This window comes from Hevea brasiliensis, chromosome 10 (genome assembly GCF_030052815.1).
Source record: "Hevea brasiliensis isolate MT/VB/25A 57/8 chromosome 10, ASM3005281v1, whole genome shotgun sequence".
Lineage (NCBI taxonomy): Eukaryota > Viridiplantae > Streptophyta > Magnoliopsida > Malpighiales > Euphorbiaceae > Hevea > Hevea brasiliensis.
The window spans coordinates 27,867,777-27,885,259 of record NC_079502.1 but is presented as its reverse complement, the minus strand read 5'-3'; positions in this window follow the sequence as shown (position 1 = coordinate 27,885,259).

Here is a 17,483-nt window from a genome sequence, read left to right as displayed (position 1 = left end):
TTTTTTTACTCCTTACAGGAAATCAATATTGCTTCAAACAAGGCAAGTCTGACCAAGCATACGGTTCAGCCCAAGCGAGTGTACCTAACAAGATCTCGGATGAAGAAGATAATGGAAGATCAGGAACAATCTGAGAACCTACGAGGGCAAGTCTCGAATTGAAAGATCGGTCTCATAACTTATGAGACTAATGAGAAATGTCCTGAATAAACCCACAGTGAGCCTAGCACGCCATTACCTCCTCCACCACCTCCAACAAATGATCCTCACCAAGCTTCAACTTCTTTCACCTTTCAATCACCTATCCGGACGGCGATCCTTTGTCAATCCGGTCGTCATGACTAATGACCTACCTTTCTCCTATTACCCGGCAATCTCAAATGCCGAGCCTCACCCTTCAATCCTAATCCCTCCAGTTTACTCCACCCCTTAGCTCCCGGCTGGGGGAGCATATCATGCAGTGGGAGGGGAAAATAAGACAAAAGAAAGTGAGAAACTATCTGCTCTAGAGGAGAGATTGAGAGCAATTGAAGGGCTGAATATGTATGGTTCGATCGACGTGGCATCACTAAGATTAGTGCCCGATGTGGTGGTGCCACCCAAGTTCAAGGTCACGACTTGACAAGTACCAGGAATTCAGATCCTCGCATTCACTTGGCCACCTATATCGCCAAGATGTGCGCTCTGCAGAGGGCGATAGACTCTTGGTCCAATTCTTTCATGAGAGCCTCTCGAGGCAGCTTTGAGGTGGTGCATTGGTTGGGCGAGAGCAAAGCTGCGCTCTGGAAGGATTTAGGCGATGCCTTATTAAAGCGATACAAATTTAATTGTGATGTGGCCCCACGAGAAGGGACGTCGAACACAGTGCGAAAGATAGAGAAAGCTTCAAGGAATATGCCCAGAGATGGAGGGAAAAGGCGGCAGAAGTCCATCCCCCGGTGATCGACAATGAGTTATGCTCTCTGTTCATCGAAACTTTGAAGGCCCCTTACTTCAACTTGATGATTGGGAACACCTCCAACTTCTGACATCATACAGGCTGGCGAAAGGATAGAGGCCAACCTAAGAATGGGACGATTGCAGGAGTTGGCTGAGAACCCTGCAAAGAAAACTGCCAACTTTGGCAAGGAAAAGGAGGGTGATGTGCATAATAATTACTCTCCATTCCCTCAAAACAATTATCGGCCATATCCCCCCCTCATGGCCAAACAGTCGCCAATATTCCACCTCCTTTCCCTAATTATCCACACCCACGCCCACAATATCCCTCACCTACAAATTACCAACCGAGACCGCCTCCTCCTCCTGCTCAACCAAGACCACCACAAAACAACCCAAGACCCCCACGAAACCCTGATCCACCTCTTCCCCTCCCACTCAGTGAAATATACCGATACCTTGTCGGTATAAACCAAATCGTACCAGTTCCCCTAGATCCAATTCAGCCTCCATACCCCAGGTGGTATGATGCTACTGCCCATTGTGAGTATCATGGAGGGGCACAAGGGCACTCAACCGATAACTGCGGGGCACTCAGGGGGAGAGTGCACGCTTTAATCAGAAACGGGTGGTTGAAGATTGAGGGAAATGGTTCTCTCCCCAATGTTACCTCAAACCCATTGCCCAACCATAATGCAGGCAATGGTGTGAACATGATAGAATTTGGGAATGAAAGGAAAGAGTCCCCTGAAGAACCATCCATGGATTCCCTGTATGAGGCCCTAGTCTCGCCAATGACTGAGGGGCAAGAGCTGAACAACTGGACAACAGAGGACATCCCTGTACTCAATTTCAAGTAAAGTACCTTTGGTTATCTACACTTGATCATTTTGTCCATGGTGACAAGTGTAATACTGTAAATGGACCTTTTCTTATGGCGTAAATATTAATGGATTGATAGCGCATTTTAAATCCAATTCTCTCTTTCTTTTTTTTTCCATCCTTATAATACATTTTTTTTATTCATTCAGGACCATTCATCAATTAACACCTAATAATCCAATAGATTCAGAGATTCCTCTGGTTAATTTTGAAATCCCCATAACTGCCATTACTTCAAATGATTCTGAGGAAGACCCTACACAAGAAGACAGTGAAAAGGATGAGCCCTCCCTCGTGCCTTGTGGAGACGGAACGCGCACCATAAATTTAGGCACAGAAGAAGTAAAAAGGGAACTCAAGGTAGTGGAGAGTGAAGAATTGGGAGATATGATCAATCTGCTTAAAGAATTCCTCGACGTATTTTCCTGGAGCTATGATGATATGGTGGGTTTGGACCCTCAGATAGTGACACACAAAATTCCCCTAATTCCAGGGACAGTCCCGGTAAAGCAGAAGTTAAGGAGAATGAATCCCGACACACTGCTCAAAGTTCGGGATGAAGTCAAGAAAGCGATATGTGTTGGGTTCTGAAGTGGTCAAATATCCCCAATGGATAGCTAATGTGGTCCCGGTAATGAAGAAGGACGGGAGAGTTCGGGTGTGCGTCGATTACAGGGATCTCAATAAAGCGAGCTTGAAAGACGATTTCCCTCTCCCTCACATTGATGTGTTAGTTGACAATGCTGCGGGATTGGGCAGGTGTTCGTGTATTGATGGGGCATCAGGATACAATCAGATCCCGATGGACGAGGAAGATAAGGATAAAGCGCTTTCATCACTCAATGGGGAGTATTTTGCTATCGGGTCATGCCTTTTGGGTTGAAGAATCTTGGTGCTACCTACCCCAGTGCAATGGTCACATTATTCCACGATATGATGCATAAAGAGGTGGAAGTGTATGTGGATGATATGATCATCAAATCCCGGGGAGAAGAAAGTCATGCGCAGGTACTGAGGAAAGTATTCGAGAGACTCAGGAAATACCAGTTGAAACTGAACCCTGCCAAATGCATATTCGGAGCTAGATCGGGAAAGTTGTTGGGATTCATAGTAAGCGAGAGGGGAATAGAGGTTGATCCAGACAAGGTTCGAGCTATTCAAGAGATGCCATCCCCAAGAACAGAAAGGGAGGTGCGCAGTTTTCTGGGAAAGTTGAACTACATTTCAAGATTTATTTCCAATTTCACTGCCAAAGCTGAGCCAATTTTCAGGCTACTCCGGAAGAACAACTCCACCCAATGGGATTCAGTTTGCCAAGAGGCTTTTGAGAAGATCAAGCAATACTTGTCAAGACCACCAGTATTGGTCCCACCCGTGGCAGGGAGGCCTCTTATCTTGTATATGGCAGTCCAGCAGAACTCGATGGGATGTGTTTTGGGACAACAAGATGATACCGGGTGAAAGGAGAGGGCTATTTATTACCTGAGTAAGAAGTTCAATGATTGTGAGTCAAGGTACTCTTTCTTAGAAAAGACTTACTGCGCGTTAGCCTGGACAGCAAATCGCCTCAAGCACTACATGTCGAATCACAAGACATGGCTCATCTCTAGGATGGATCCTATCAAATATGTATTCGAAAGCCCATTCGTGCCAGGTAGGATAGCCAAGTGGCAGGTTATACTCTCCCAATATGACATAGTCTATATGACCCGGAAAGCGGTGAAAGGTAGCGTGATTGCTGACCTCCTAGCAGAAAATCCTATCCAGGATTATGAAGCTCTGGATTTTGAGTTCCCTGATGAGCATATTAATGAAGTGGACTATGAAGAGGAGGGGCCTGCCGATGTATGGGAAATGTATTTCGACGGAGCTGTCAATTTGTCCGGGAATGGAATTGGAGCTGTATTGATATCCCCAGATGGAAAGCACTTCCCGATAGCCGTTAAGTTGAGATTCGACTGCACCAACAACGTCGCGGAATATGAAGCTTGTGTGATGGGTCTACAGGCCGCCATCGAAATGAAAATCAGGAAGCTGGAGGTATACAGAGACTCGTACGATTATTTATCAAGTCAAGGAGAATGGCAAACCAAGGATCCCAAGCTAATCCGTGTCGAAGTACTTATTGGAACTGATCAAGAAATTCAAAGAAATCTCTTTCACTCACCTTAGTAGGGACAAGAATCAATTTGCTGATGCCTTAGCTACTCTAGCTGTTATGGCTCAGATCGAAGAGGGTTAGATGGCTCAGACATTGAAGATTAAAGCAAGAAGTGAGCCAGCATATTGCTTCATGATTGAAGAAGAGCCCGATAGAAAGCCTTGGTATCATGACATCCTGGTCTACTGTAGAACCAGAGAATTCCCTTTGGGGGCAAGCAAGAATGAAAAGAAGATGATTCGAAGATTAGCATTGGGATACTTCCCGGTGGAGAAACCCTATACAAGAGGAGCTCAACGGCGAATTATTGAGATGTGTGGATGCAAAAGAGGCGAAGAAAATCCTTTTTGAGACTCATGAGTGAAATTGTGCAAACCATGCCAATGCGCACATGATGGCTAAGCAAATCATGCGACGTGGGTATTTTTGGACCACAATGGAAAAGGATTGCGTCGAATATTTCCGAAAATGCCATAAGTGTCAAATCTATGCCGATCCGATCAATGTGCCACCTCACAAGTTGTTCAATCTCGTCTCACCATGGCCTTTCGCAATGTGGGGCATCGATGTGATTGGTCCTGTAAATCCCAAGGCATCCAATGGGCACAGATTCATCCTTGTGGCCATCGACTATTTCTCCAAGTGGGTCGAGGCGACATCCTATGCGCATATCACACAGAATACGTTTCTCAGATTTTTCAAAAGCAATATTATCTACCAGCATGGCCTCCCTAATGAAATCGTCACTGATAATGCTAAGAATCTGAATGGTCCAAGGATTCAGAAATTGTGTGATCAATACAAAATCCGACACCTCAATTCCTCCCCATACCGTCCCCAGATGAATGGAGCAGTGGAAGCTGCAAACAAAAACCTCAAGAGGATAATCCGAAAAATGACGGTCACGTATAGGGATTGGCATGATATGCTTCCTTACGCTCTCCACGCATACCGGACTTCTGTGAGAACCTCAACCGGGGCAACTCCATACTCGCTGGTTTTACGGCATGGAAGCAGTATTGCCTATTGAAGTTGAAATTCCTTCCCTAAGGATTCTGAAGGAGTCAGGAATTGATGAGTCAAAATGGATCCAGTCAAAGTTGGATCAGTTAAACTTGCTTGATGAGAAAAGGTTAGCAGCAGCATGTCATGGCGATTATACGGATGAGAATGTCTAGAGCATTTGACAAAAATGTTCGCCCGCGCAAATTCCAACCCGGGGACTTAGTTCTGAAGAAAGTACTGCCGAATCAAAATGATCCCCGGGGCAAATGGTCGCCAACCTACGAGGGGCCCTATGTAGTTAAGAAGGCATTTTCTGGAGGAGCCTTGATCTTGACCCACATGGACGGTGAAGAGTGTCGAGACACATGAATCTTGACACCGTCAAGAAATACTATGCCTAAAAAAAAAAAAAAATAAAGGAGGGGGTGAAAACCCAAAGGCGCTCCTAGCAAAATATGTGAAAGAAGCGAAAACCCAGAAGGCGCTTTGTAAAGCAGTGAAGGATGAAAACCCGAAAGGGCGTCCTGAAAAGTGAGTCAAAAAAAAAAAAAAAAGAAAAAAAAAAACCTAGGGGTGAAAACCCGAAAGGGCATCCCGAGAACAAAAAGGGAGAAATAAGGAATGGGGGGCATGAAACCAGGATGAAGAGGAAACTGTCACGGCATGAGGCTTCAGAGAACTTGAAATAATGGCAGTTAAGGGATTTCAAAATCAGCCACAGGGAATATGTGAGATCTATCCTTGTACCCTTCTTCTTTGAAACTTTTTCTTGTTTATGTTAAACCATAATAAAATCACACTTCATTCCCCATGTTTCTATCTTTTCCTTATATTTATCTTTCTGCAATCTCGTTATTTAATGCGCTATTTAAATCAGTTAAAATTTTTGCCATAAGATTAAGATTTGAAAATTGATAACCTCACTTACTTTACTATGAGATTTGCAGGGAATGTAAAAAAAAAAAAAAAAAAAAAAAAAAAAAAAAAAAAAAAAAAAATAGAGGTGAAAACCTGGAAAGGCGCTTCTGGTCATATAGACGAAGGGGAAGTAAAGACCCGCGAGGGTGCTTTTCGGGGGAAAATCTGAAAAACAAAATGGGGCATTTCAAGAAACAAGGCCATAGGTCAAGTCTTGCAACTCGTCCTCCATTCGTCATTGGTCTTCGGGATTCTGTTAAGTACACTTCATGTGTCCGGATCAGGCTTGCTTTGTGAGTGCAATTTAAATTTCCTGTTGATTTTCATTTTCCTGCAATTTACATTTCCTGTTATCAACCTCTGGTTCCTTGATCTAAGTTGATTTTAATTTCCTGCATTTACATTTCCTGTTATCAACCTCTGGTTCCTTGATCTAAGTTGATTTTAATTTCCTGCAATTTAAATTTTCCGTTATCAACCTCTGAATCCTTGATCTAAGTTGATTTTAATTTCCTGCAATTTAAATTTTCCGTTATCAACCTCTGGTTCCTTGATCTAAGTTGATTTTAATTTCCAGCAATTTACATTTCCTGTTATCAACCTCTGGTTCCTTGATCTAAGTTGATTTTAATTTCCTGCAATTTACATTTCCTGTTATCAACCTCTGGTTCCTTGATCTAAGTTGATTTTAATTTCCTGCAATTTAAATTTTCCGTTATCAACCTCTGGTTCCTTGATCTAAGTTGATTTTAATTTCCAGCAATTTACATTTCTGGTTCCTTGATCTAAGTTAATTTTAATTTCAAGCAATTTGCATTTCTTGTTATCAACCTCTGGTTCCTTGATCTAAGTTGATTTTAATTTCCTGCAATTTAAATTTTCCGTTATCAACCTCTGGTTCCTTGATCTAAGTTGATTTTAATTTCCTGCAATTTAAATTTTCCGTTATCAACCTCTGGTTCCTTGATGCAATTTAAATTTTCCGTTATCAACCTCTGGTTCCTTGATCTAAGTTGATTTTAATTTCCAGCAATTTACATTTCTTGCTATCAACCTCTGGTTCCTTGATCTAAGTTGATTTTAATTTCCTGCAATTTACATTTCTTGCTATCAACCTCTGGTTCCTTGATCTAAGTTGATTTTAATTTCCTGCAATTTACATTTCTTGCTATCAACCTCTGGTTCCTTGATCTAAGTTGATTTTAATTTCCTGCAATTTAAATTTTCCGTTATCAACCTCTGGTTCCTTGATCTAAGTTGATTTTAATTTCCTGCCATTTAAATTTCCTGTCATCAACCTCTGGTTCCTTGATCTAAGTTGATTTTAATTTCCTGCCATTTAAATTTCCTGTCATCAACCTCTGGTTCCTTGATCTAAGTTGATTTTAATTTCCTGCAATTTACATTTCCTGCTATCAACCTCTGGTTCCTTGATCTAAGTTGATTTTAATTTCCTGCCATTTTAATTTCCTGTCATCAACTTCTGGTTCCTTGATCTAAGTTGATTTTAATTTCCTGCTATTTAAATTTCCTGTCATCAACCTCTGGTTCCTTGATCTAAGTTGATTTTAATTTTCCTGCAATTTAAATTTTCCGTTATCAACCTCTGGTTCCTTGATCTAAGTTGATTTTAATTTTCCTGCAATTTAAATTTTCTGTTATCAACCTCTGGTTCCTTGATCTAAGTTGATTTAAATTTTCCTGCAATTTAAATTTTCTGTTATCAACCTCTGGTTCCTTGATCTAAGTTGATTTTAATTTCTAGCAATTTACATTTTCTGTTGTCGACCTCTGGTTCCTTGATCCAAGTTGATTTTAATTTTCTAGTCTTTTTAACTTTTGTTGCCTATCTCTAGGTCACTGATTTAGGTATGCTTTAGTTCCCTAACTTCGAGCACTTAATCGTCCAAAATATGGGTCTGAATCTTTACATAATTCTTACACGGGAAATTCTTTTCCCTTTGATAAAAATTATGTAAAGAGGGGCAGCTGTCGACACCATATTTTGGCCGATCCCCAGAATCAATAAACTTCGAAACCGATCCCTAGCACTAAGTCTCTTCTTGCCATCTAATCACAGTTCCGATATCTCTTCACAGAGAATTGAGTCAATGCTAAGCTCTCGTATCCGTTAAAGCCTTACCGATCCCTCAAATCATTCACCGATCTCTCAAGCTAATTGTCGAATATCCTGACCAGTCAACTGTATTCCCGATCTCTCTTGTCAGACAAGATTGAATTAACACCAGAACCTTGCTGCCAATATTTATAATCGACCTCTCTTTTAAAAGTTTAGAAATAACCAAGCCAAGGTTCTAATCCGGTTTAATGAAGATCCCGATCTTAGATGTTCAAGCCAAAATTTTCAATTAAGTTCCGTTTAGCAATCTCATGCATGTTGTATTTTCCAATCTCTCACACTTAGGATAATAACAGTTTTCAGTTGTTTCAATATACTCAGACAATCAAGTGTTTAGAAATTTTCCGATCACAACCATTCATCAAACAAAAAGGCATTCTATTTCATTTCATCGCAAAATTTGTACAAGTTATTCGGCTGGGGGATCACCCCCAGCCTGATCTACATTTTGCTCATCCTCTCCTTCCTCTTCACTATCCTCACCCTCGCCCCCGGGAGCCAGGTCGGCCATCCAAGAGAAGTCCTCTTCTGGGTAGCAGCTTAGGTTCGGCCAAGAGGTCCTTGTGAGCATTCACATAGGCACCAGCTATCCTTGTCACCATTTCTTCGTCTTTCGCCTTAAGCTCCTCGATAAGTGGGGCGACCTGAGAAGCTTCGTTGGCCCGGAGCGCCTCGACTTCCCTGAGAGCACGATCCCTTTCAGCCAGAACATGATTCTGTTCGGCCACTCTGTCTTCATAGAACTTCGCCGCCCCTCAACTTGAGATATGTAATCCTGAGCGGATGCGAGTTGGGATCGGAGGGAAGCCATTTCCTGATTCTTCTTCTCGACCTCCTTGCCCAGGCGATGAGCCTTTTCCCGAACTATGGTCTGGTTCACCAGGCACTCCACGTTCAGGCTCATGGAGCGAGTCAAGATATCGTCAAGGCTGTCCGGGGATAGCCTGTCCCGATCCTCCTGAAGGCAGATGGAAGACCCCAAGACTTTGGCAAAACCGGGGTTCTCCTGAACAGTCCGGTTATTCTTTAGGGACTCGATCAACGTTTGAGTGCCACGAGAAGAGGATCTCACAGAAGATTGAGAAGGACCCCTTTCTGTGCTTGGAGCAACTGGAGGGGGTGGAGCCGGCTCTTCCTGTTGAGGAGGAGATCGGACAACTTCAGTGATCGGTGGCCCCGAAGGTCGGGACGGGCCTCCTTGCGTCTCCCCTGGTTCATGGCCGGGAGTTCGAAGCATTTCCGAACGCTTCATCTCCTTTACTTTCCGGGAGATCTCTCTTTCTTTCTTCCGCTTCCTAGAACCCTCATCACCCGCCATACCTGCACAAAGAAGAGGTCAGTGAGATCGCTAAGGTCCTGAGATCTGAGATGTAGAAAATACCGATCTTAGGTCGAGAGCGGAAGATCGCGATCTTGGCGGTGAGCACTGTATGGTCCAATGGTGCGGCTCGGCGGTCACGCATCTAAACAGAATACTTTTGAGTGGCGGCTGATTCTTGAGATCCATCACTATTAAGCTTTCCTCTGGTTCAGTTAATGCGGTTGAGCGAGGGCCCTGGTGCCACCAGCTACGGGGAAGTCCTCAAAGCAGGTCGGATTTTTGCTCCTCAGAATGAAGAAGCGGTTCTTCCAATTTTTAAGGGAGGAGGGCAGATCAGTGAAGAGCCCGCAATGAGGCTTCGCCTGAAAAAACCAGTGCTCGTCGTCCTTTCAGTGAGTTAGCCTGTTCAGTTCGGTGAACACCTTAGCCGTAGGTCTGATTCCTTTAGCTCGGCATAGACCTCGGAAGGCTACTAAGATTCGCCATGAGTTAGGATGAACTTGAGCAATGCACACCCGGTGAAGTTTTAGGACCTCCTTGAAGAAGTCATCCAGAGGGAACCGAAGACCAGCCTTTAACTGTTCCTCGTATACCATATCCAGGTCATTCTCTTCAAAGAAGTGATCGGCTCGGTGATCGCCGTGGCACCGGATAAGTTAAATGCAGTCGGGCGAATATTGTACTCCTGGCTAAACGATTGTAGATCGGACTCTTGTAAGATCGATGGCAGCTCGTCCATAGGGAGATTCTCCCTCCCTAAAGAAGGTACGGGCCTTGATGGTTCGATCCGCCCCCGAGCTGGAACAGAGGCCCTAGGAGGTTCTGTTTACGCGTTTGGCCCAACCACCTCTTCTTTGTCAGACGACCACGAGAACTGAATGGAAGGAGGACTCGCCGCTCTTTGACCTTCGGCACCGCTCATTTTCAAAAGAAATAAAGAACTTAAACTAAAAAGAAGATCAAAGCCCTTCTTCGAGTCCGATCGTCGGAAGAACTTGAGAAAACGAGAGAACTTCGAAGTTGTGAGCAGGAGACTGAAAATGGAATGAGAGAACAACTGGCTAACCCCCCCACCCCTATTTATACTAGTCCGAGCATTTAATGCTCATGAGGTTCCAGGCAGTGCATCGGTTAATGAGATTCGCCAGCTGTTCTGACACGTCTCTCGAACATTCCAAGGAGATCGGTTAAATGGAGATCGGCATAATAAGTTGAATATTTTGAATGAAGGATTAGTTAAGAGTCGTTTTGTTAGGAACCAGATCGGACAAATATATCAGAGATCGGAAAATAATCAATAAGATAATAATTGGAGAAACAAGATTTTTATTTCCAAAAGATCGGATTACATCATTTGGGCGATCTCTAGGGATCGGATTACAATGAAGGTCTAACTATATCATTTAGGCAATCTCTAGAGATCTGATTACATTGAAGGATTACATCATTTGGGCGATCTCTAGAGACCGGTGGAACATCCTATCTAAAGAGTCCCAGGTTTATAACTGATCCCAAGGGTGTCGCTGACCGGAGCTTAATCCGCTGTTGGAACACCCAATGTGGAAGGAAACCGCTGTCGGAACACTCAATGTGGTGAGAAGCCGAATGAACTTGAGGAAGCAACCGCCAAGGGTCAGCGGAGCATCAGCAATTTGCTCGGCCAAAATCAGTTTGTCGATCATGCCAGTTGAACAACTCGGGATCGGCACGGTCGAGGTTCGCAATCCAGATCGGTCAATTAACCCAGTCCTCTCACCATCATCAGACAAGGTTATGCGATCACCGGCGTCGTAAATTTTCAGTCGAGGAATAAGGAAGTCCATCGGAGAGGGATCAAAAACCACAATCATGGCCGGAACGACGCGGGCATTAGAATCGGAGAAGAAAGAAGGAAGAGAGGAAAATCGGATGAAGGAAATGTCTCTGCTGTCGGGTATATATAGGGAAAGCGGGCATTTATTGTCGAAGGCAAACGGCAACGCGGGAATCGAGGGGAAATTAATGCTTTGACCAGACCGGACCTGAGAAAGGGAAAGATCGAAATAATAGATCGGAAGATGGGAGACCAGCATGAAAGATCGGAAAAGAGCATGTAAAAGAGATCAGAAAGAGGGAAGATCGGAAGGCAAAAAGAATAAGACAAATCCCAATAACCGTCGTCAGAATCAGAGCCGAGGTAGTTAAAGCGTTGCAGACGAGATCTCCACCGCACGCCTAAGAATCGCCCGCAATGCTGACAGGTGCCAGGGTATGTCATGACAGTCCTGTACATCCCAATCCCCACCGTTGATCTCACTGGTAAGGACAAACCCGGAACCCTTGGATCAAGAGAGAAGACGACAATACCAGCGTCTTTCGCTCTTAGCCTCGGTCGTTCGGACAAGAAGATTTGGGACCGTCAGATTGAAAGAAGAAAAGGACAAATATTCTGAAGAGTGATCTCAGCCATTCATTTTGATTCTCTTTAATTCCTGAACATCCGATTATGTCCTTCGAAATCTTGACCCTCCATCTCCCTTAAAATAAATCCTGACCCTTCATGGGGAGCACTCGATTCCTATAAATACCTGCATGAAAAACTGTTCAAGAGACGGGCAAAAAAGAGAGGTAGTTATTATAGCGGAAGAACTCTGAAACTTGATTCAGTTTGTTACTCTGCTACTTTGAAGTTTTGATTAGAAAGACTTTTGAAACTAGTTTTCTGAAGTGTTTTCTTGAAAAGGATTCTGAATACTGGAACTCTACATTTTCAGTGAGATCGGACAGCTTCAGCGGTCGGCAGATCCGAAGGTTGAGGCGGGTCCCCTTGTACTTCCCCAGATTCATGACCAGGTGTTCGAAGCATTTCCGAACGTTTCATCTCCTTTATTTTCCGGAAGATCTCTTTGTCCTTCTTCCGCTTCCTAGAACCCTCACCACCCGCCATACCTGCACAAAGAAAAGGTCAGTGAGATCGCTAAGGTCCTGAGAGCTGAGATATAGAAAATACCAATGCCGAGGTCAGAGAGCGGAAGTTCGCGGTCTTGGCCGATGAGCAGTTGAATAGTCCAATGGTGCAACTCGGCAGTCACCGCATCCAAACAAGAATACTTTTGAGTGGCGGCCTGACTCTTCAGATCCATCACTATTAAGCTTTCCTCCTGGTTCAGGGTAATATGCTTCAGAAGCAAAGGCCCCAGTACCACCACCACTGAGGAAGTCCTCAAGCGGCTCGGATCTTTGCTCCTCGTAATGAAGAAAGCAGTTCTTCCAATTCTTAAGGGATGAGGGCAAATCGGAAAAGAGCCCGCAATGAGGCTTCACTGAAAGAACCGATGTTCGTCATCCTTTCGGCGAGTTAGTCTGTGCAGCTCGGCGAACACCTTAGCCGTAGGTCTGATTCCCTTAGCTCGGCATAGACCTCGGAAGGCTACCAAGATCCGCCACGAGTTAGGGTGAATTTGAGCAATGCACGCTCGGTGAAGTTTTAAGACCTCCTTATAGAAGTCATCTAGAGGGAACCGAAGACCGGCCTTTAACTGTTCCTCATACACCATAACCATGTCATTCTCTTCAAAGGAGTGATCGACACGAAGATCGCCGTGGCACTTGATTAGCTCGTACGAATCAGGTCGAATGTTGTATTCTTGGCTAAATGATTGCAGATCGGATTCTCGAAGAACCGACGGTAGCTCGTCTATAGGGAGAGTCTCCCTCCCTAAAACAGGTGCACGCCTTGATGGTATGATCCGCCCCCGAGCTGGAACGGAGACCCTAGGGGGTTCAGGTTGCGTGCTTGGCCCGACTACCTCTTCTTCATTGAACGACCACGAGAACTGAATCGAGGGAGGACTTGCCGCTCTTTGACCTTCGACGCCGCTCATTTTAAAAAGAAATAAAGAACTTAAACTAAAAAGAAGATCAAAGCCCTTACCGGAGTCTGATCGGCGTCGGAAGAACTTAGGAAAAATGAGAGAACTTCGAAGTTGTGAGCAAGAGACTGAAAATGGAATGAGAGAGCAAATGGCTAACCCCCCCCATCCCTATTTATACTAGTCCGAGCATTTAATGCTCACGAGGTTCCATGCAGTGCATCGGTTAACGGGATTTGCCAGCTGTTCTGACACGTCTCTCGAACATTCCGAGATCGGTTAATTGGAGATCGGCATAATAAGTTGAATATTTTGAACAAAGGATTAGTTAAGAGTCGTTTTGTTAGGACCCAGATCGGACAAATATATCAGAGGTCGGAAAATAATCAATAAGATAATAATTGGAGAAACAAGACTTTTATTTCCAAAAAGATCGGATTACATCATTAGGGCGATCTCTAGGGATCGGATTACAATAAAGGTCTAACTACATCATTTGGGCAATCTCTAGAGATCTGATTACATTAACAGATTACATCATCTGGGCGATCTCTAAGGATCGGAATACATTGGAGATCTGATTATATCAAAAGGCTGATCTAAGGATCAGTTTATAGCTGATCCCAAGGATATTGTCGACCAGATGCTTCATCCGCTGTCGGAACACCCAATGTGGGAGGAAACCGCTGTCGGAACACTCAATGTGATGAGAAGCCGAATGAACTCAGTTGAGCGACTCGAGATCGGTACAACCGAGGTCCGCAATACAGATCGGTCAAATCCAGTTCTCTCACCATCGTCAGTTAGGGTTTTGCGATCACCGGGATCGTAAATTTTCAACCGGTGGTTAAAGAAGCTCATCGGAAAGGGATCAAAAACCACAATCATGGCCGGAACTTCCACCGGAGCAGCTAGAATAGGGAAAGTAAGAAAGGAAGAGAGGAAAATCATATGAAGGAAATGTCTCTATCAACAGGGGTATATATAGGGGAAAATGATCATTTATTCTTTGAAGACAAACGGCAACGCGGGAATCGAGGGGCAATTAATGCTTTGACCAGACCGGACCTAAGGAAGGGAAAGATCGGAATAATAGATCGGAAGATGGGAGACTAGCATGAAAGATCGGAAAGAACATGTAAAAGAGATCAGAAAGAGGAGGGATCGGAAGGCAAAAAGAATAAGACAAATCCCAAATAACCGTAAATCGAATCGAGCCGAGGTAGTTAAAGCGTTGCGAGCGAGATCTCCACCGCACGCCAAGAATCGCCGCAATCTTGCCAGTGCGTGGTATGTCATGACATCTTGTACATCCCAATCTCCACCGTTGATCCCACTTGTAAGAACAAACCGGAACCCTTGGATCAAGAGAAGACGACAATACCAGCGTCTTTCGCTCTTAGCCCTTAGATCGTTCCGGACAAGAAGATCTGGGACCGTCAGATTGAAAGAAGAAAAGGACAAACGTTCTAAAGAGGGATCTCAGCCATTCATTTTGACTCTCTTTAATTCCTGGACATCCGATCATGTCCTTCGAAATCTTGACCCTCCATCTCCCTCAAAATAAATCCTGAGCCTTCACGAGGCGCGATTCCTATAAATACTGCATGAAAAAACTGCTCAAGGGACGGACGGACAAAAAGGAGAGGTCATATTATAGCGGAAGAACTCAAAACTTCATTTAGTTTGTTATTCCGCTACTTTGAAGTGTTTATAGGAAAAACTTATGAAACTAGTTTTCTGAAGTGTTTCTTGAAAAGGATTCTGAATACTGGAACTCTACATATCTAGTTTGATCATTATCTGGTCACACCCTCACTTTCACCCTTTATCATCTCTGTTTTCATTCCCCTTTGTCTAAGCTAAACTTCATTCCACTTGGCTTTTATCTTAATCGATTATATTTTAGCTAAGCTCCCTTCACTTCCAGCGAACATCGGCTCTCGGGCTAATCAGTCCAACTGTCTTATCTCTATTTGCCACCCAGTAGCTATTTCGAGAGATTTGGCTCCTCACGGTAAGAGCTCATATTCTTTGTTTTACTAAGTGTTTACATTTATTTTTTGCACTTTCTTTGTTCTTCTTACGTATGTGACTTTCTCCAAGTTCATTTTGTGCAAAAGGACCCAAAAGAATGTTACTCTCGAGTTATCTCTTTAGTGATTAGTCCGTCATTTTATTAATCTTCGTCATTTCTGAATGCAAGTTCTCTAGCTCCTAGTAGCGTGTAAATGGTCTGGTAAGACGTAGGTAACTGCAACTTAAGGATCTCTTTTAAAAGAGAGAACCTGAATAACGCGTTAGGAAGATAGCCAAACTATTAGGCTGACGTAAACAGCAATTCGACAAAGATGTCATAAAGTGGAATAAGACCAAAATAAACAAAACAGAATAGATCGGTCATTAATAGATATTGGTAAAATGAATACATGGAAGGTTGGTAAATCAAGTCTAGTTTTCCCCATCTAGCCAAAAGGTATCGAGAAGCCTTATCCCCAGCATCTTTGAATGCCAGAATCCTTAGCTTCAGGCTCTTATGTCATGTAGCTGAAATTAAAATCCGGGAGATCGGAAAAGTCCCTTTCAGGCTCCTGTTAATCTAAAAGAGATCGGAGGAGAGTTCTTATCCGGTCTCAACTCAAAATTTTAATAACTATTAAATAGAGATCGGAGGAGGGTTCTTATCCGGTCTCTACTCAAAGTTTTAATAAACGACCATTAAAAAGGGATCGGAGGAGAGTTCTTATCCGGTCTCAACTCAAAAATTTTAATAAACATTAAAAAGAGATCGGAGGAGAGTTCTTACCCGGTCTCAACCAAAATTTTAATAAACGTCTAGAGGAGATCGGAGGAGGGTTCTTATCCGATCTCCCTCCAAAATTTTAATAAATAAGTTAAAAGAGATCGGAGGAGAGTTCTTATCCGACTCTCACATCAAACCTTAACCTGTACGTAAAATAATCCCAAAACCAAGATGATTCGCGACACCAACTCATTAAGGTTGTCTCATTTACTTGTGTATCTGGGTGATCCAAATTCAGTGAGAAATCAAATGTTCCTTTAGCCAAAAGGATTAACATTCCCATTCAAGCCCTCCTAACTAATTTATAAAGAACGCAAAATCAAATCTACTTACCCTTATTAAGGGACGAGGTGGGGTGCCTAACACCTTCCCCACCCGTTTACGGACCCCGAACCTAGAATCTCTGTTTTGAAGTGGTTTCATTTTTAATTTATTTTCCCAAATGGTTTTCTTTAGTTTCCCTCAAAACTAAGGTGGCGACTCCTCACTTTTCCCACTTCGGTGAGTGATCGTCCAGGCGACCGCAAAATCCCTTGCGACAATATCCAAAAGATAGTTTTGGATATTATTTTTATTTGCCTACATCACAAAAGGTTGTGGTAAGTAAAGATGCCACATTTCTTGAATAACAGTTTGTTCAAGGAGGCAAAGGAAGGCAAATAGAGTTAGAATTGGAGAATTCTGACTAACCAATAGATCAGATGGATATGGATCCATGTAGTCAACCTACACCTATTGATGAAACATCTATAGCTGTTCCTCGTAGAACAACTAGGGTATCTCACCCACCAGTGAGATATGGTTTCCTTCATGAAGAAAAACAAAAGTTGTCTACTCATAAAGAAGTAGATCATGGAGATGATCTACTTACCTATGAAGAAGCTATATCAGATATAGACTCTTCAAAATGGATTGATGCTATGAAATCTGAGATTAATTCCATGTATAAGAATCAAGTTTGGGATCTTGTTAACCCACATAAAGGTATTGTACCTATAGGGAACAAAGGGGTTTTCAAGAAGAAAATTGGTTCTGATGGAAAGGTAGAGACCTATAAAGCAAGGCTAGTAGCGAAAGGGTTTCGCCAAAGGTAAGGAATCGACTATGAGGAGACTTTTTTGCTTGTTTCCATGCTTAAATCAATTAGGATTCTATTAGCAATAGTTGCATACTATGATTATGAGATTTGACAGATGGATGTTCAAACAACTTTTCTCAATGGATACATTGAAGAAAAACATTTTCATGGAACAACCTAGGGGTTTTGAATCCCAAGATGGTTCCAAGGTATGCAAGCTAAAGCGATCCATTTATGGGTTGAAACAAACTTCGAGGAGTTGGTACATCCATTTTGATGAAGCCATTAAGTCATTTGGTTTTATCAAAAATGAGGATGAGCCATGTGTATTTATGAAGGTTAGTGATAGTGCTATCACTTTCCTTGTCTTATATGTGGATGATAT